The sequence below is a fragment of the Lagopus leucura genome, unplaced genomic scaffold (genome assembly GCF_019238085.1).
Source record: "Lagopus leucura isolate 7727_CA_CO unplaced genomic scaffold, USGS_WTPT01 Super-Scaffold_100008, whole genome shotgun sequence".
Classification (NCBI taxonomy): Eukaryota; Metazoa; Chordata; class Aves; order Galliformes; family Phasianidae; genus Lagopus; species Lagopus leucura.
In genome coordinates this window covers 33,999,280-34,021,073 of record NW_024962265.1, presented here as the reverse complement: position 1 = coordinate 34,021,073, position 21,794 = coordinate 33,999,280, and the positions used below count along the sequence as shown (strand labels likewise).

Below are 21,794 nucleotides of genomic sequence, written 5' to 3'. Positions count from 1 at the left end.
TTTAAGTACGTATTCTCAATTTATGCCCTTCTTCACCCATCCATTGGTTTTTCTTTCTCTATCAAAAAGATCCTAGCACATGGATCCAAGTAATCAGGCATTATTTCAATATTGCAGTCTTATAGCAGATTTTTTGTTTGTTTCTCAGTAAACTGAAAATTTAATCTCATCATTAAATCTGTGTTCTTTTAAAAAGTTTGTCATCTCTATTTATCGTTGTTCCCATTTCTTAATTCTGTTCACTCATGTGCTTCTCATACATTATTTTGCCCACTTTAAGGAAAAATTCCAGTAGTATCTAACTCCATCTTCCCTACAGCCCCAACTCATGGTATACACGGGGAAGATGAACAACAGCTATTTACATTCTCCTCTGTATCAGAAGGACTGGGTAGACTCTTTATTGGCAATTGATGAGAAATAAGATCCGTGACCTCAGGGAACCTTTTGTAATCATTAAATTGCATCTGCCAAAGAGCAAGTTTAATTTCTTTATTCTTTACAGTTGCAACGGAAAGGAACATACATACAGTTGGTTTGGTAGAACCACAGCAACCTTACTGTGCTTTATTTTGTTAGATGAGTATTACAGTACTTTAGACAAATGCTGTCCAGTGTTAATATGACACAGTATTGTCTTTCCACAGAATCCATACCGAGTTGTCCTCTTTGTATGAACACCCTCTACAGATTTTAAAGATCACTAAAAATAAAACGGACAAGCAACACAAATGGAAACAAGAATGTTTGTGTGCGCATGTACAAGTGTCAGTGCCTGAACATCAGAATGAGGATTAAAAGCTTAGCCTGTACTGAGGAAGAATATTGCTCCCACAGCAGTGCTCCCAGCAGCAAGGCAAGCTCCCTGATCACAGTACAGAACTCTCAGACCTCTGCCAGAGATACCGACCCTCACAAGCTTTCATTGCACGTATCAGTCCTTTTCCTGCTATCCCACCCACAACACAGGTTACTGACAAATTTAAAACATATAAAAAATAAATTAATTTTTAAAAAAGGAAAACCAGACAATGAATTGCTGCCTGTCTTCAAGATTTACAGAAGCTGAAGAGAGAAACGACCACATCACAACACCTGCTAATCGCTAAGGAAATAAAAGCTCATCCAAATATTACCTCGGCACCACCAAGACCACCATCAAGAGGATTTGACAGCTTTTTTCTTGTCCTGCGTCCCTCACAGGAGATCCTGGCCAATCCACTGAGGCACAGGCATTTTATTGTTCCAAGTCTGTAGTTTGAATGCCTGTTTGTACAGCAAAGGTGCCAATTTTGAAGAGAAGGAGTTCATAATGAATTAAAGCCTCCCTGACCAAAGAAAGTCGCATTTAATTTCATTTAATCAAGTCCTTCCATAAGATTCCTTCCATTAACTAGCTTGACTAGGTGTGTTTTAGAAATCACTTCTGTGAAAGGTTTTCAAGATTCTACTGCCTACTCTGTGTTGTCACACAACATTTGTAAGCAGTGGCACCTCCAGTTACAAGAAGTCAAAATTCTTTAAATCAAGAACATTAAATATATTCACCATATTGTACTGAAACTATCATCTTTTACCTTAAGCAGCAGATAATTTGTAAGGAGAAAAAGTAGCCTTTCTGGACTCCTGTCCTGATAGCACATGCATATTTTGAGGTCAAGTGTGCTGCCTGAATTTTTGCAGCATGTGCTCTCACACAGGAGCCACATCATTTTCCTTAGTGCTGCATAAAGACTTATTTTACAGGCAGCTCCCACCTGCCTGATGCTCCTCATTTTTGGGGCAGCACGTAGAGTAGGTCTGGGATTCCTAAGTATATACAAAGATTCAGCTGCAATCCTCTCCTAATGAGAAGACTCACAACAGAGACATACCTCAGTTTAAAAAAAAAAAAAAAAAAATTCAATTTAAAAAGAAATGAAAAATGAAAGACCTAAGAATTGCACTGAACTCGTCTGGTACTGGGACAGCAGTCTTTGGTCTCAGCCTCCAACAAACCTCACACACCTCCACGCCCCCATGGCTATGGGGCCATTCTTCCAAGCACTGCACAGCATCAAACATGACCTGAAATGCTGCAGCCCTCAGTACCTTCACAAAAGATTTTTACTGCTGCAGTTGGCAGCAAAAAAAAAAAAAAGGCATTCAGTGGTAATCTCTATGCGTGAGTTCACACTGTCACTTCTGCACCTTTTAGATAGTAACAATATGGACTATAGACTTTAAAATACCACATGAAAATGTCAAACACTGAGTAAGGAAAATGAGCTGATTTGGTTTACAGCCAGCATGAGCAAGCTTCTCCTTGCCTATCCATTTTGCTAGCATCACATGGCTATATTGAATGTCCATTTTCTCTTGAAAATGCCTAATTCCAGACACTGCTGAAGATGTCAGTGCACTGTCACCACTGTTAGACATCACTATGACAAAGCAGCATCACTTGAAAATGGCATCAATTTCATAATTTTCTTTGCCTGGGGCTAACGCTCCCCGAATTTTCCTTCCATCACTACATACATTTTCATTCTGATCAATTTCCACTTCAGAAAGCACATATGAAAGGGGAAAAAACATCAAACATGAGCATTCCTTGAGTACACTGCATTAATTCTTCAAATTTAAATTATATTATTCAGTGAACAACACAAGTTGTGCTCATTCCATGCCAGCTGTACTATTCAAGGACAGCAAGGTAGTATCCACTTAGCAAAGAGCATTACATTTCAAGATACAAACAGTAGCTCCTCTATTGCACTTTTTATTCTTTAGCTTCAAACAGGCCTCTCAAATAAGAAAAGGAAAAAAAAACCCACAAACTCACAACACCCAGGGAGCTCTCTGCAGACCTCCATAGGAATCACCAACTGAAGCAGTGAAGTAAGCTGACAAGTTGCCTTGCCAACCATCAGATCTCCTAAGCATTCCTCCAAATGAAGTCTGCAAGTTCATTTCACTTCCCCATCCCTCCTGCTTCGTCCTTCAGTCTGAGTGGCACAAGGCAGCACATGCTGGTTGCAGTGGAGCACAGCAAGGTGCCACGGCAGGAGCAGTCACAGCCAAACGCAGGCAGCGTATCAGGCAGGCATTGCAGGAAGGAGCAGAAGGATTGCTGGGCTGCCTGGAAACACATGGGCACCTCTCAGGAGGCCAACCTCCTGCTGTCAGGAGGCTACAGGAGAACACAAGACAGAGCAACCGCTATGCGCCCTCCTGTCTGCTGCCGGCCACAGGTGAACGCTAACTCTCATCCACCCCCATGGTAAGCCGCTTCATGGAGCAAGGCCAGTTGAAAATATATTTTTGGAAAGTTATGTTTCAGCAAGTTTAGCTTCCTGAGCTGCCTCCCTGCTGGCCTGGTGACAGAGCTGGCAAAACAGAGGGGAGGCAGGAATGTGCAGGGAGAGCAAGGCTACAGCTAGCTGCACTCTGAGCTCAGCTGCAGCGCCAAGCCAGACCCCAATCACAGCTTTGTCAGCGCTACAGGACTAGAGATAAATCATCTTATGCCCTCCTTCCAGCTAACAGTGTACATCTCTGCCTAAATGCAAGTGAAATACCATTTGCTGCTACTGAGAATTATAATATAAACAAAGAACTAATAAGGAAACCACTTACCCACCTACATTTCAGCTGTCTCAGGGCTGCACTTTGTAGAAACACTTCTGTAGCCACCCATCACTCCCACACACCAATATTTCACTCATAGCTGATCTGTGTTAAAAATAATCATTGTTTTCCTTGCTGGGTTGTTCCTCATGTGGACCAGCTTCCTAATCAGGCTCATCACATGAGCACACAAACACAAGGAAGGGGGTGGCACTGTTTATACCAACAGCACCACAAAGAGAAACGCTCCTGATACCACACCCACAGATACACCTTTGTAGTTACTCTGTGCTGCAATTAAGTTATCAATCATACCTCGCTATCAGTGTAAAGGCACAGCAACACGGATGAACTCGATTTAAGCAGGCATTTTAACATGATGTTAACAGGGAACATTAATTGCAAAGCAAAATGGATACCAGCCCAACCCAACAGCTTTCTGTAAGGCGACAGGTAACTTCATTTATACCATTTAAAACAGCCAGCTCGCTTCTTCAGGGTATTACAAATCCATCCAAAGCATGACAGAAAAAAAAAAAAGAAAAAAAAAAAAAAGAAAAAAAAAAAAAAAAAAAAAAATCACACATTTTAACATCTACAGCACCGTGATTTTGTGGATGAAAACTTGGGTCTCTAACAAAGCAGCAGTTTGTTAGAAAACACAGGATGTAAAATGTTTTGGCAAAAAACATTAAATAAAATGCCCATAAAGCTTGCTGGCACTTACCTTGACAAGAATGGAAAAAAAATAATTTGCTCAATTCTAAGAACTAGGTTTGTATTTTAAATTAAATTTGTATGATACAACTCCACAAAGAGGACTTCAACTACAAATCAGTAGATTTAGAGAATAAATAATTCACACAGAAAATATACAAACTCCTTTCTAGAGTTACTCCTGAGCTGAAAGCTCAGAGCAGTACAATATCTACCCAAAGCACTGATCTCCCTTGTTATCTACCCAAAGCACTGGTCTCCCTCGTTACGTTTCTCTACCAGCATTTTTACAGTCAACTACCCATCTTAACAAATAAGTGTTTTAAGTACAGTAAACTGCTGTTGCCAGTGTTGATACTCATCCTCCTCCCCTAAAGTAGTTAAAGAATCTTCTCAGTCCCTACAAGATAATTCAGCTGCTCAGGAAAGCCCCGGGAACAATGTGCAAGCCAACAAGCAAAATCCCAAACCAGATTTTTTGGGTGTATTTTGTTGGTTTTCTGGACATAAGATTCAGGGGAAGTGTTTCCAATCAAGAGTCTAAAATAAAAACCATTACCATGTTATTTCTGAGGTGCTTTCTTTTGCTCAAGGGAGATGTGGGATGCTGCCAGGTATCTGAGTAAGTTCATTACAAATGGATTAAGATGAGATTTCTGACTGAGAAGTTTTAGCTTAGTAAATATGTACACCCCCAAATCATTGGTCAAATGAAAAAAAAAAAAAAAGATGGTTTACACTTCAAGAGAAGATAACTGTTTAACTTTTGAGAATGAGAAATCTGTTTCAAAAGCCATTAAGTATAAAAAACCACCAAATGACTAAACACACAATAAGCACATGGTAATTAATGTATGCAATAAACTGACAAGAAAACTGGTAGAGCTTTGATCTCTTGAGCAGCTCGAAAATCAAGCTTGGATACTTTTCTGGAGTACATTATTTAGGTAGAAAGTTAACTGGTTTCAATTCAGGAGTAAATGGGTGAGATGTAATAGCTTATCTGAAAATGAAGTCAGACCAGGTTCTCCATTCTAGCCTTAAGCAAGGTATGACTAAGAACAAATGCTGGCACTGAAAAGTAAAAACAAAACAGAAGAGTAAGCCTTTCTCCACTATTCAAAGATTTTTGAAAGCAATCAGAGCAAAAACTAAATCTGAACACTACATTGCTCCCAAGAACTACATTTTAGTATATCACCTCATTTCAATTAAGACTGATGTAAGTTACAGAAATGACTGAGAATCCTAAAAACACGGAACAGTGAAAATAATGGGAATAAACATGCGTGGTTGCAAAGCATCTTTGGACAGAAAAATCAAAATATTTGCTATGTAACAAAGCTACAAAGTTTGAAGTGTAAACTGCAAGATTTCATTAACATAACTGGTATTTTTGATCTACTACCTTCGATAAGGAGTTTCACATACTTCAGTATGCTGTTAAGAAGAAATTTTCCAGAAGCACACAGATCAGGTAACAATATCACAAGACACTTGGTTGAAATTTGATTCCTAAAGCATGGTTACCAAAAAAGAGTCTCCTCCTTTTTCGGTCTACCTTGGGATTTTTTTACTCTTTTGTCTTTCCTGTATCACCTCATCTCCTGCCACAGGACTACCACTGCAAAATACTCCGAAAGCAACAACCATCCCTTTGGTACCAAAGGTGAGGTTTTATGACTCAGCAGGCTAATGATCATCACCACACCTCACTTACATACTGTTTAGCATAGAAGGCCAGTTGGATGGAGCCACACAACACCCCAGATGACAGGACCAGGCACCGCTGCTTGACTACCTGCTTCCCATTTATTCCCTTGTCTTTGTTCAGCTAATCCTTAGCCCAAACACATCCAGGAAATCTCTAACATTGTTGCTGTTGAAGTACAACCATTTACAGGGCATGTGTCTTTTTCATGTATTGTGTGTCAATCTTATCCATTCGTACAACTGTACAATTTATGTTCCCTGCAGTTTAACCTTAATTTCGGTATAGACAGTTACGAGTTTGTGCATGCAATCCCATCCTTCAACTGAGATTTTATTTGATATCCTACTCCACATAACTCCTTCGACCCCACAGTTGTATAGAGATATCAAACATGTGGCTAATGGGAACAGGCTTGGAAATGGAGATGCACACGACCTCTTAGTAAACCTGACCTAGGTAAAGCTTCCTAGTGAAATGCAGCTATACTTTCTTTACAGTCAACACTCAGCTGCAACAAATCCACCTTTTTTTTTCCCCAACCCTTTAGTGCAAACGGTCTACAAGAGCAAGAGTCAAGATTATAAAATGTAATGGACAAAGACCTTGAAATAAAGACATCCTGAAGACACACACTGCCAAAAAATACTTTGCCATATAGGAACTGCATTCTAAGAGATAATACAACTTGTGAATATAAAGGTCTTGTTCACATGAGATTAAAATCCTTTCCACTGCCATGTTTAGAGCTTTGTTTGCACACCAAGGAAAAAAAAAAAAAAAAAAAAAAAAAAAACAACTAAAAAACCATAGAATCATAGAATCGCCAAGGCTGGAAAAGACCTACTGGATCATCCAGTCCAACCATCCACCTACCACCAATAGTACTCACTAAATCATGTCGCCCAACACAACATCTAAATTTTCCTTGAACTGCAGGGTCAGTGACTCCACCACCTCCCTGGGCAGCCCACTCCAGCACCTGAGCATCTGGTCAAGAACTCTCCCACAATTCCCCTACAGTCTGAAGTCTATACAAGCAGAGAAGATGGGTCAGAAGAGCACACACCCAACAAACATTTCAAAAAGCAGTTATTGCACAGTAAGTGAAGTTGACCCCGTATCAGTGTGGCTTGCACTCTAAACAGCCAGCAAGAACTTCAACAAATAAATAGTCATTAAAACAGTGCAACTCATTTCAACCAAATGCACCATCTGTCCCAGCTGCCCAGCAAGCTTCCAATTTTGATATTGGCATGTTTTGGAAACACATCAGGAAATATGCTTAACTGGCGCAGAGAACTTTGGTCGTCAATTGGATTGAAACATCCATTTGTTACCTAGTCACAAAACACACAGAATTATCCAATTTACCAGGCTTTCATACAAAAAGTCAGTCTTTACTGAAGCCAAGCAGCAAACAGGCAGATGGAAGGTTTATTTGAACCCACCAGCATAGTAATGTCCTGGTGGAGGGGGCTGAAAACACAGCCAAAGTTGTAACAGATCTGTGAGAACTACCCCAAAGATTTCATATTGACCTAGGAAGGGGGGAAAAAAAAGCAATGCCCCAAATGGTCAAGCAGTATAACAGTATCACAGGTACTGACAGCCTGTGCATGTCTTCCCAATGAATTTACCCACACACAATATAATGCTGAATAATATCAAAACAGTTATTAAATACTAGATGCTTCCATAAATATATAAATTCAATGTAGTTATCTTTAATTGTTCTTGCTTCTTCTCTTCATTCAGAAAGAGAGCAGTACAAATAGCAAAACCAGATGTTATAATGCAGTTAACATCACAAGCTCGCCTGGTGATTCAGTGCAAAACACAAGTTTTCTGTTGTCTTTAAGGACATTTCTGGGGAGAATTGAGAAACCAAATTCCTGTGAACATCTGTGTTTAAGACCACCCTTTAGTAAAACTAGAAGTCAACATCAACAATTTCAGTTTTGTGTAACAAGCACCCTATCAGTCTGAACTTCACAGTGAAAAGAACTCCCAGATAAATTAGTATCTTAATCTATTCTGCACATCAAAGCAACAATGCTAATCTAGGCAGACAAAACAGGAGCAGGCTGAATGTAACCAAAAGCACACCTATTTTATCAGTAGCAACAAGTAGTTTATGAAAAGGAGCTACTGAGGTTAAGGTTAAAGAAAGTGCTCTTACAAGCAAATATTCATAAGGGTCACATTTAATGTCAAACATTTTAACACTGCAGGCAGATATCTTTGAAAACTGTTGGAATTGCAAACCACGTACTCAGTGAAAAGCTTTTGAAAGTTTAAGAGTTTCCCTTAAATATTGCATTTTACAATTTCAGAAGCCACATTATCTTAAACTGGTCCCAGCAGCCACACTACGTACGTGTGGTATAGGAGTGACTGGAAGCTGGAGAGAAGGATGTACAAAGCTCCAGTTTACTTATGAAATTCAGCTGCATTGCATTCATACCTCCTTTCCATTATTAGTACCTTGGCACTTCAACCAGAGATCTTGGTATTAGTTACGCAAAGGGAACAACTAAGACCGCTGTGTACCTTTAAAAAAAAGCCAAAAGAGTGAATACTGCTAATCAAAACAATTGTGTAATGCTCACTAAACACTGCAGATTAAATACTGAGCTACTGCATCAATTTTGGCAGTGCCAATCCCTGATTGCTTCCCTGAAAACAAACCAACAACAACAACAAAAAAGAAACAATAATTTCTTACTGCTCTTGTGAAATCTTGGACAGTTCAAATCATGACTCATGAGCAATATTTAAGTATCTTTACAAATTTGTAATTCTCTACCAGAACCAGAGTAAGTTTAATCCTGAGCACCGCATTTATCTCATGAATAAGAAGGCCCCACTACCACCAACAAAAGGAAGGGTGGACCATGCAGCCTAGGGAGAAGTCACACAATTTTTGCCTGGCTACTGGTCATAGTTTTATTGCTCTAAAGTGGCCGTAAAAACAGTTTCATTATCGTGTAAAGAGATACTATAGGAACCTGCTAAAATACATCATCTTGTACACCACTTTTACTGACACCTACAGAACACCTATGGACAAAGAAATAGGGCTGTAGCCTCTGAAACAGCTTCCTTTCACTTAATTTATGCAAAGGTAAACTGGTATAAAAAATACAGTTATGCATGCAAAGTATAATTTCAAGCAAAACTAAAATTTGTTTAAAAGTTGGGGAAAATAAGGTTTTTATAAAAAGCATAATAGTTCAGTTTCAAGACAAACAACAGTATTGGTATGACTCACAAATCTAAACTTATACAAGCAGCATGCTGGCATTCTGCAACTCCTAGCAGTGCAATTTTTAACACCCACTGACACAGCAGTTTAAGTATCAAAAATTCTGCAGAAATACAGCTTCAGAAGTCCCTAAATACTTAGGAACAAGAATGGCAACCATTTACCCAGCACGGATTTTGTTTTAAGAAGAAAATAAAAATCCACTTACTCTTTCAACTTCACAGTACAGACATAAGACTTCACTCGAGCATACAAGTTAAGATTAAGCTTCTGACATTTAAGTCATTTCATCTGACTGACAGAAGTCATTCCTATCACTTTTTGAAAAGTCAACACAGATGTGAAGCATCCTTACCAACTCCATCACTGTCCCACTCAGCAGTAAATTATATTTCATAAACGCACAGCATGATGCCTCTGGAAGTCCGTGATTTGCAGACATTAGTGCCTCCCCTCCCCAAGTGGGAGTGATCTGTTCTGTGTACGTGCTTGATCAGCATTAAGACTAATTCAAGTAAGATCATAAGCTTCAAGCCTTCACATTAAGTATCACATTTTGTCCTGGCAGCAAGTCTGATTTCTAATGGCTTCTTTCACCTTGAAATTAATTTTCAGTAAACTAGAGGGGCAGCAGCATGTTTTATAAGCTTCTTGCCCTACTTAGTATTTCAAGTTAAAAGGGTATCTTTGAAATGATAACTAAGTATTGTTTGAAAATATTTTGGCAGTGGCACAGAATCTCCAAAGAATAGCCCTAGATTTAACTCAATTATCCTTTTACAAGAATTGTGGTTTGAGAAAACACAACAACTTCATAAACATAATAATCACTAAGCTTAATAGCCTTTGGCAACAATGTTCCAAAGCAAGTTTGGGTATTCCAAGATAAACCATGAAAATGCGTGTCTCAGACTGCACAAGCAAACAAAACACTTCTGTCAAAGCAACACATTGTATCTAGCAATGACTGAATTAGTCAACAGGAACGTTGCAGAGACTGCAACCCAAAATCTGCAAAAGCTACTTCACGTTCTAGAACAGAAATAGAAAAGAACTGGAGAAAAGTTGGAGCTGCAGAAGCAGTGTGAAATAATCATGACACTACTTTACAGGGCACGTTAATCTCAGATATTCTACCCATTTATTGCAATTCCTTCTATATTGGAAAACACTCCCTCCCAAACAAAGCACAGAAGTTATTTATCACTGCAGAAATGGGAATTTCGAACTAAGAAAGCTGATACCTAGATACACACTAAGACAGTCTGACATTGTAATGCAGACTTTACAAGCAACAAACGGTAACAAGCAGGTTTGACTAGCACCCCAAAGGCAGAACGTGCTAAAATTCAAGCTTCTTCCCACTGATTTCCAGTGCCCTTTTATTATCAGGTCCCACTCAATCCCTTAAATTCTTCCCCTGCCCTACCTTTCCAAGCTCCTACAATGTCTGGTTCTACGCCTGCATCAGATGAGTTTTCTGTAAGGTCTGATCAGTGTAACACACTTCTTAATTACTTATTCTAAAGATGATACATGCTCTGATTCTGTTGTACAACTTCACAACAATTATTTAAGTCTTCATATAGATCCAAGATTACAAACCTAACATCCCTAGGCCCTTTCAAACAAACAACCCATTTATGCTGACTAGCTGAAAGTGCAGATTCATTTCAGCACATTGCTCCATAAACTACAGTATGATAAAACTGTATTTTATAATTCAAAAATAAATACCACTTAAGTGTCTGGAAGAATGAACATTACACAAAGTACACGTTTCACTGGAATTCTAACTTAGTCTATTTCAGTTACCCTATATGTTTATATACGCCCTATATACATACGCCATACACACACACACAACATCACAAGAGATAGGGCAGCAAAACGTAGTGCAGAAGGGAAAACAAACAGTTGGAAAACTTTTAAATAATATAGCACAGCCAGAACATATTCATCCCCTGTTTGTGCTGTGCCAGCAGCTGGAAGGCTGTGTTATGCTGCAAGCAGGGCTCCTGTCAGACTGAAACCTGCCTGGTGCTGCACACGTACAAATCTGCTGCTACAGCAGAAATGCAGACCAGCTCCCCAAACAGCGGGGTCACTAAGAAGTTAGTTTATTTACAGGAAAGGATGAGAGAAACAGTATGAGAACTCCAGTTTATAGGAAGAAATGGGGAGAGAAAGATTAATCCTAGCGTGCAGCTGTTCTAAAGCAACGAAGTCCTTTCTGTACTATGGGACAAAGCTATACTTTCTGTTTTAAAGCCCTCATAAACAATTTGCTTCCCTGTAAGTAGTAAAAAGCTTAAGTTTATAAATTGCTTGTAAATTTTAGATCCAACTCAGAACTTACAAATGGAGGAAGCTCTGACCTCTGGCATGTAATTCATCAAGGCACACCAGATGACGTTTTCCTATGTGCCTCTTGCTTTGGTCTAAAAGTTTTAATGATTTCAAATTGTAGAGGCAGATAAAAGAGTGAAAGCTGGTCAAGCCCCTTGGTTATCAGCCAAAATATATTAATTCCTGTAGGTCATAACCAGTTTCTAGACATACCTTCCAACACAGATGGATCATTTGAGGTCTGTAACTGAGCAGAAGGAAAACTCCTGTTATCTGCAATCAAGGAAATGTAGGAGAAATACAAAGTTTTCATTTCAGAAATTTCATCTTCCAGTTCTTCTCCACACCAATCACTCTCAAATTATGTTTAATATTAGGTATATAGTTTAGATAAAAAGAGCCTTTATCTGCTATCATAGTCTCCAGGGTTGCAATCAGTAGAACAATGATCCAATGTCCCTCCATAAATCACTTAAGCTCCTCAAAAAGTCTCTGATGAAAGAAACTACTGCAAGAACTTAATTTAAGACTTAAAACATGCAACAAGTTTGACTAGTGTATACATCATAATAGCGCTGCTGATCAGCCTACCTTACTGCCCACTCCCTTTGCACTGTAGACAAGCCCCTGATGTTCCTCAGATACAGCCCTGGTTCTCCAACCAGAAGCAACCAAGCTGGGTCTGTTTCTATCACAGCTGCTACTGAATGGTCGTTAACACCTCCAGAATAATCACTTAATCTGTCGTGATCTTGATCAAACGCAATGAACTTTCCCTGAAATCCACAAGCTGATGAATTGGTTCCACACAGCTTCACACAACCTCCTGCAGAAGTCTGCAGACGAGTGTGGCAGGACTGCCTACCTTTAATGGGGCCTATAAGCATGTCAACTTCCTTAACTTTCCCCATTCAAACAGCCCTTCATCAGTTGCACCATATTTACTTATTTCATCTAGAAAAACAATTCTTAGCTGCTGAGGTGATGCTTAATTTCTTATTATTGTAGCCACTGAACCAAAGCCAAACCAGGTGAACAAATCCGTATGAGTACGCCAATTTTTGTAACTGATGTACTGAAATGATAGCTGATTTCTTCAATCCTTAGAACATCAGGGCTTCCCTGCTGGTCATCAGACAGCCCAGGGAACAATGACCACAAAAACCCCAACCTCAGCATACTGCCCACGTGCCACTGGATACAACTGACGTGAGAGCTTCCTGAGAACCAAGTACCGCTGATGCTGCCCACTTCAGCTACATATGCAAACACCTCTGCCATGTCACTGTCACAGGTTTATGCCATTGACAGCGACACACCTTACACAAAACGCATCTTTTAGACTAGCAATAGCCAGCAAAAGAAAAAAACAATACTAGAATACATGTATAAATAACACACAAAACACATGAAATGCGTATGAAAAATCCCAGAGCACCACAAGACCCACGGTTACAGTTCATTATGTTAGGTGCAGGCTGACAATCATCACACGCTTCTAGGGAAGCATTCAGACCTTTCCTGGAAAGGAAGTTCTGGGAAGCAGCAACCACCGTTAGCCAGGAGCTGATGCATACGGTTCACTGTGCTGCCGAGGTGCCAGCCCTGCCTCACGCAGGAGGCAAACACTGACCCACACACACATCAGCCACTACACTGCTGCAGAGCACAGCACGGCCTTTTAAAACAAGCAAATGCCAATCTGCAAGGCACGCTGTAGAATGATTTACAAACAGTTTGATCAGCCACATACAAGACAGTTGTGCAGAGCAAACAGAAGAAAAAGTGCACTGGCTGTCCCAAGCTGCAGTGCCTCTGCTTCTAGGTTACAATGAAAATGAACTACTGACATCCAGTTGAACTATCAGCACCTCACCCAGCCTGGTTTCAGTCTCACTGGTACCTTAAAAGCAAAATATTCACAAATACGGATTTGAAACCGAAAGAAATGTTAAATAAAGTCTGTTATTAGGGTTAGCCTACGAGGAACTTTGTAGGAATTTAGCTTGAAACACACAGAATTGTACACCAAACATTTTGGTGATAGTTTCAGTTAGACTGTCTTTTAAAGTATAGGCTGACATGCTAAAGATGCCTCCTTACCCCTTCAGGTTTTACATTATCTTTAAACATGTCTATATCTTATTCCACAAAGCTATACAAATTAAAAAAAAAAAAAAAAAAAAAAAAAAAGCAAAAACAAAAACCCACCCACCTCAAAATAGTCAATATGTAATGATAGGTAATCAATGATCTAACTCAACAAATGTCTCTCGTCTTGGAATTTATTCACATAATGCTCTTACAGTGAATGTAAACCACATTTTCTCTCAAATCACAAACAGCTTAATCCACAGTATCTACTATTTGAGGTAAAATACAACAATATTTTTACTGTTCACTGAAACCCACTCAACTTTATTATTCCATCTTTTCAAGCACTCCTCTGTTTTCTTTCCCCTTTTGTTCTGAAGTCAAGAAATACCAAAGGGTTTCTGGAGCTACATCCCCTTGATACAACACACTTGAGAAACTACTTTTCATACGGAACTAATTTACAATCTAACTACTTAAAAGCCTCATTACTGCAGCATTTCACATATTCCTCCTTAGCTGACAGGGAAGTTTCATATATTTCATTTCACAAAAAAAGCTTGCCCTCTTTTCAGCTGCTGGATTACATCCAATTTTTGACAATTTGAATGCCAGCATTTCTACAACACTAATGATGGAGCAGAATATGAAGCTGAATGCACCCAAATGACAGAAAAGAGCTGAAGATTTTCTTTCCATAGAAGAATGAATGTTATCTGACCCTTCCTCATCTACTCCTCCCCCCAATAATTTTAGCTAATAATCACCAACAAAACTCCATTAGAAGAGCAAATCCAACACATCTAGGTCACTCATTTTTATCCAGGGCATTGGAAAACAACATGAAAAAAAGCTGTCTGCCACCTCTAGATTTTTTTAGCATTAGAAAATAGGTTTTGCTTCAAGTATGTTTATTTTCTTGAAAATTTGCTAGAATTTCATGTAGTCACACACTACAGTAGAACATAAAAACTATGTCAGTCAATTTCAAAGTAACTATTCTATGTGTAGTACATGGAAACTAAGATTTTTTTTGGTGCAGAAGTTTAACACTGTATATTTCATGCATAGTATCCCATTTGTTCCAGTACTAAAACTTACACTGAAGGCAGAATGTTTCCACAAGGCACAATCCCCCACGCTCTGCTCACAGGGTAAGCGAGCCAGGCACCATGCAGCCTGGCATCTCAAAATCAAAGCAGGAGCACTTGGATGTATCACACAGCAACAAGTGTGTATCACTCTACTTGTTAGCATGAAAGCAGTCAACCTTTAATTACTTCATTTAATCTTTCCCCAAAAGAGCTGCTTCTCATGAAGCTCTCCAAGTTGCAGCTACAAGGTTTACTCCTCCTTCAGACATCTTCCTACACCGAACTACAAAGTACCCACCTGCTGGGTCTCCTTTGCTCCGACAGAGTTCAAAAGCAGTAAATAGCAAACTGAATGGCATATAAAGTAGTTGCACCTATTTTTCTTACAGACCTGGCTGACTTTTCTCACCTGCAGTTGCACGAGTCAAAATATTAAGTGTAGAATCACAGAATGGCTTGAGTTGGAAGGGACCTCAAGGATTACGGATCTCCAGCCCCCCTGCCACGTGCAGGGCCACCAACCTCCCCATTTAATTCTAGACCAGGCTGCCCAGGGCCCCATCTAACCTGGCCTTGAACACCTCCAGGGACGGGGCATCCACAACCTCTCTGGGCAGCCTGTGCCAGCACCTCACCACTCTCTCTGTAAAGAACTTCCCCCTGACATCCAACCTAAATCTTCACTCCTTCAACTTAAAATCATTTCCCCTTGTCCTGCTGTTTTCTCTACCCATTCAAAGAGCTGACTCTCCTCCTGTTTGTAGGCTCCATTTAGGTTCTGGAAGGCTGCAGTGAGGTCACCCCGCAGCCTTTTCTTCTCCAGGGTGAACAAGCTCAGCTCCCTCAGCCTGTCTTCACAGGGGAGGTGCTCCAGCCCTTCAGTTCTTAAGCAGAACCTTAAAAAAATATTAAGAGTTCCTCAAAATCATGCTCCAATTTACACATCAATAGATAAGAGCAGTGGAAGCTATCAGAGATGTGATGTGAACATAAAACTCGATTTAACTGCTTGGAAACTGATTTTTTCATTTGTTTTTGTGAGCGCTAAAACTTTAATATCTAAACTGAGCACAACCAATCCAAGGCTGCTTCAGGCTGATCTTCGAGAGAAGTCAAAGATACTTATGTCCCTTGCAGGGGAGACAAGATGGGGACAGACCGTACCCTAGATAAGTGTTACTGACTTATTTTAATGTTAGTAATGTTAATGAAGAACTCACAAAAAAATAAAAAAATAAAATACAATAAAATAAAGTTAAATGTGTACAGTATCAGCATAATCACACCTTCAGAAAGGTGTTTTTGTTTTTAAATTCTATGCTATTAACAATATTAAGCTACGCTTTACTGTCATATAAAACGTTTTAAAACACACACTTTGAAGTGAATTGCATCCATTTAACAAACATGACTATGTAGCACAGGTGACTTAATACATACAAACTCTTCAAGAGAAGTAAACTTCAACTTTGCAGGTACATGAAATTGTGCTTTAAGGATCAACTTAGATAGACTTAACAGGACAAGGAAGTCTGATGCAGGAAGAAATATATATTTATTAAGCAAACAAACTGACACTTATGGATGAAAGTCACAGTAAAAGAAAACACATATGTGAAGGTCAAATGGTCCACATTCACTGTAGGCACAGAAAATCCAAGATAAATAACTAAAACTTCAGATTTCGAAGGGCAGCTCGTTGCCCTTTACTAGTAGAAATATTTCAAGATCCTAAGTGGCCATAAGTATCTGAAAATAACAGCCATAATACATACTTACACTCAAAGAGCCTTACAGAAACTAGAAGCTTATCTAAGTTTCTGGCCTGTGTTGTGCCCCTAAGACAAAACAAACATTGCTCCAGAACTGAAGACCTAAAAGACAATCAGAAATCGCTTTCCCCACTTTTGTTTTCAAAACAGGTTCTGGAACTTGGAGGAGGGGGAATGTAAGCACTAGGTAAGAAAGGTTTACCCACCTACCTGCCTACCTGAAAGAGGAGCAGTGGGGGCAGGGTGAAAGGAAAATAGTTTCAAGTCTATGTAGCACATTCCCCTCTTCCCTTCCCGTATACATTCTTTTCTAGTCCAGCAGCTTTTAAGAACAAAGCATTATCAAGAGTTGCAGGACTGCCTGATTGGCATGTATTACTCAAGATATCTCTAAACATAGGCCTAACAATATTATAATACTAAATAAATCCCATAGAATTACAGTATGGTTTGGTTTGGAAAGGACTTTTAAGACAATCTAGTTCCAACCCCCTGCTGTAGGCAGGCACACCTCCTTCCAGACCAAGTTACACAAAGGTCCATCCAGCCTGACTATAAAATTCAATGCTCACAGAACAATTATTGGATAACACTGAGTATAACGTTAGCTTGTTCATTACTTTTTGAGATCTAAAATGTTCCAACCAAATGCCTTTTACTAACAAAGATAAATGGAATGGCATTCTTCCCAGCCAAACTGCAAGTAAAGAGGATGCTTTCTCACTAAAATCAATGCCACAGCCTAAAACATATACTGTAAATGAAGATAAGAAGAGAGATTCACATTCACACAGAACATCGTTCACACATTTGCTAATTAAATGCTTTTAGGAACCTCAAAGGAAGGGCTAATCATTTTGGAGAAAACCATCTCCAAGCTAGCTACACAAACACTGCATGGACTGATGCAAAACTTTCAGCTTACTTTGGCATTGATGTTGGTGCACCTAATAAAATTAACACTAGAGCTGCTCTTTCACAGTTGTTGCTGGACAGATTGATGAGCAACACACACCATGCTTTCAAGGCCTGGAAGGCTGCTCAGTGGTCTTAAGGAGAAGGAAACACAAGGCAGCTGCTATGACTCAGAAGTGATTCATGACTATTTAATTCTATCATCCTAGAACTCTGCAAAGACAGGTACAGCAAGTTAAAGTAGTTAAACTATTGCAATCATTATAATTGAAAGCAAAGTCTAAACAATCAATAGGGAAATCACAAGTCATTTGTGATCCAATCTTCCATGAGACATAAAAAAATATGTAGGAGTCAGGTGGCTTCTCCTATTCATTAATAAAGGAAAAAAGAAAGAAAAAAAGGTTGCTTCTGCTGAGATCAACATTTGCTCTGCAATAAGCATGGCATTTAGTGCTGTGTTTACTGCAGGTTTAATTCCATTTGTGTGTCATCTAAAGAAAAGCTCCAGACTTCAACAGACTTGTCTTGCCCAATAAAATTTTTATAGAGCAGCAAAGAATATTTACTAATTGAAATCATGTATGAAGACCACAAAATCTGTACTCCCACAGCAAAGTTTAAAGCACATCACTAGTGCTTCTTTCCTACTGCAGACTAAGGAAGTACAGCCATCAGACAAGAGAATGAAATTTGGAAGACATACAGCAGTGTAATTGTCATAGGTCTGTATATTTTTATTCATTTACTTTTAATAGAAAGGTAGCATGCATCCCCTCTAGCTTCAGTAGATGAAAGTGTAGTTTATCTGTATAAACAGAGACACAATGGGAGGGTACTCTAATAACCCAAAAGCAGAGGTGTAATCATTTTCTCTTGTAGCAGAATTAGCACATACAGTATGATAACACTCAGAAGGTATGCCATGTGAAGGGTATGCCATGGTACATAAATGAAGAGAGAGACCGTGAGCAGCAAGGCAAAAGGAGAGTATGATGTGGAAATACAAGATGCAGACTGTTCAGACTCAAAGACAACTAATGCAGACCTGATGAGGGGAACCAGCAGACAGGCAGACTACTGAAACATCTCACCGGCTGCACCTCACACCGATGGCAGAGATGTGAATTTCAGGAGAGGAGGGAGGAGGCCCTTGAAGTACTCCAGATGACAGATACAGGCCTAAACTTTGTTTGTTAAGACAAAAAAAGAAAATGTAATCTTGGGAGATGATGTTTGGATAAGGAAAAAGGATAGGAATTAAATTTGACTGTGGATTGAAGGAGAAGGGAAAAAAAGAGGGCAACTCCCTAACTACTGCCCTGGGCGACAGAGGATTACAGTGCTGTCAGCAGCACTGCAGAGAGCAAATGAGTTAAGCTGGAGAGAGATGATAATGAGTTCTGAGGCATTCAAAATGTTTATGATAATAAGAAGCACTGCAAGGCAATGCAGGGCTGAATGAAGGCACGCAGAGCCATGAAGCTCCACAAAGAAACATGGTAAGCTAAATCAAGGAGATAAGACACAAGCTTCCCAAAAATACTGCACACGTTGGGATTACAGGGAGCAGGAGGACAGAAGATGCCTTCAGCAAGCAGCACTGCAAGCTTCATGTTCCCAAGAAGGGACAAGGCCTTGGCAGCCTGGCAACCTTCCACATGTCCTATCTTCTCCTACTCCCACCAAACCAAAGCAGCTCTTAGCTGTATGCTTTCTAAAAGCACAACTACACTTGGAAAATGTAAATACGAGTTTGGCCTGTGATAACTATTCCTGTTACAATTACTGCAGTCATTTAAAAGGAAAAGTTTTTTTGTTTTGTTTTGTTTTGTTTTTTTTAATGAAATCATTCATCTAATTACACACTTCAAGCAGTGCTTGGATTTCTGAAAAACACAATCAGACACAAGGAAAAACCTAAGAAGAGCATTATACCCCCTGCTTCTAATGGTTGGTTGAAAAATGATAGCAAGGTGATAGCAAGGATTAACTTGAGTTTCAGTATCTTTATTTTTAATTATTACACAAAACAACAATACTATGCCTATACAAAAACAAATAGATGTGTGTGTGTGTGTGTGTGTGTGTGTGTGTGTGTGTATAAAAACCAAATCCAACTAACAGTCTCCAAGACGTCAGAATAATCGTAACAAATGTCCCTGGAGAAGCAGCCCTCCCCATGTTTGCTTGGTATCTTAATTTGCCTTTGGTTTCAAAATCCTGTGCTTGCCAAGAGCTATTCCTTTCAAAACCTCAGGAATTCCATTACTAGTTTTAAGCTAAATTAAAGGAAAATAGAAGCATTCAATGCACGGCAAAAGTATGCACACAGCGTTTGTTGATACTCATAAATAGACTGAAAAATTTCATCGTCTGAAGGATAACTGCTGCACAGTGAGCTCTGTTTGTGCTGTACAAGTATGTAAAAAGCTGCTGTTGTCATCTCAGAAAAGCTCAGCAGAAGAGACATTGCTATCACAATGGAATACAGTTTGCACTAGATCATCCATTTTTTACTCAAAGCTTATATGTAAACCAGAGCTTGTTTTTTCTGCAGAAGATAGTGGGAGTTTCCCATGTAAAGCTTCTGCTTCAACATCTCCACTTGGGGAAAAGATGGCATCATATGCTAAGGAACAGCAAAACAAGTCAACTCTCTGCGCTGCCAAATATCTGACAAATTATGAAACCAACACATTCTGTCTCAGAAATACGTTGCCACATGCTACTACAAAAAAAAAGTACTCCATATAAGGACAGAGCTTTATAAAAACTTTTTATATTTTCCATCTAATATTGTTCATCTTTCCAATGCTCAGCCAACAAACAGTGTTACCACACTCGTTTTTACTGACTGGCTTACAGTAACACTGAGATGCCCCCAGCTGTACATCATGCCAGGTGTCACACTAATGCACAAGGTAATATCTCAGTCCAAAGAAGATCTGCCTGAAAGACAACTGCCTGATGTGTGACGGTAAATCCGAGCAGGTAAGAACCACTTTGTGATTGCAGGAATTCAGTGGACCTGTCTGATGACGTTTTACACCTTCCACCAGAAATACAGGAATTCAGGTACCAGCATTCTGCACAGAGGGTCCATTTTCTCCTTGCAAAGGCAGGAAATTAAAGCAACTTTTCACTACTGAGTCAGCACACAGTAATGGGTCAGTGGTTTACAGCAACCGTCACCACCATAGGAATGACAACAGCAGCATCTCAATGCTGCCAGGACCAAAATCATTAGGAAGAGAAGCCAAGGGAAAGAAGTCTGATCCTCTGACTCAAAGTGCTAATGGAGACCCAGTCTCTTCCATAGTCAGAGCCAGACCAGAACCCCTCTCACTTTCTCAGATGTGCTAATTGCCCAGCAGTCCTCACAGACATCTCATATATGATTTCTGAATCAGAATTGCCTGAGTGGAAAAGGTGTACAAAAAAAGCTGTAAAGTAAGAAATACACAAGAGTAGCTTTGATGTAAGAACACACTTCTGGGACCTTTGGTAAAATCTCAGTTCAATAACCTACCAATACAGAGGCATTTTCACCAACAGCCAGCACTGGATGAGAACCTTTACAGCAAAAGGAAGGAAATGAGGTTCTGCAAGAAGAGCTGGAAGGTCTGCTAACTGTGGCAGACTCTGGAAGTTAAAGCAAAGGCAGCCAAAGTGGCAACAGCATGCATCATAACCATGTTCTGCTTAGAGGAGGAACAAGAGGAACACATTCTGTAACACAGGTATTAGTCTTTGTCAACCGAGATCCAAGTGAAAAGTCTGGGGATTATCCTGGGCCACCTGAGAGTGAGTGGCACAGTAAGCACAGCTCACACGGCAAGAACCTCAGTGCCCTCCAGATGGACGTGAAGGCATTTCAGGAGAACAAACAGGACACGAAACTAAAGGATTCAGAAACAAGGGAAGGAAACAGCAATCACAACACTTCCACTAATTAGAAAAGAATACATACAGTCCATCTCAAACATGCAATAATCATGACATTTTATTGCATGAACATCAGAAGAAAAACTACTAGTTTTCTTATTAAAGCAATTTCAAGCCTGAGGGAAAGACTGAAATTCTGGAGGATCACATGGCTCCAGGAATATGGGCTTTAACAAAGAGTGAACTACATCAGCTGTTGTGATTGCTGCCACCCAGACTGAGGCAGTGAAGAGGAATCTGAAGGGAGTGCTATACTGGCGAATGCTTCACACACACACACACACACACACACACACACACACACACACACACACACA

General features: G+C 39.7%; 1 protein-coding gene across 2 annotated transcripts in view; it reads right to left on the bottom strand.

Moving 5' to 3' along the window:
- Positions 1 to 21,794, bottom strand: part of FRS2 (fibroblast growth factor receptor substrate 2) — a 50,474-nt gene that overhangs the window by 24,350 nt on the left and 4,330 nt on the right. Inside the window, exon 1 of one of the 2 annotated variants that reach the window (XM_042872792.1) lies at positions 2,825 to 2,886. The exons of the other annotated variant lie outside the window; for it this stretch is intronic. The gene's annotated coding sequence lies outside the window, so the exon portion shown is untranslated. Of the gene's footprint in view, positions 1 to 2,824; positions 2,887 to 21,794 lie in introns of those variants that run through there. 2 annotated transcript variants of the gene reach the window in all.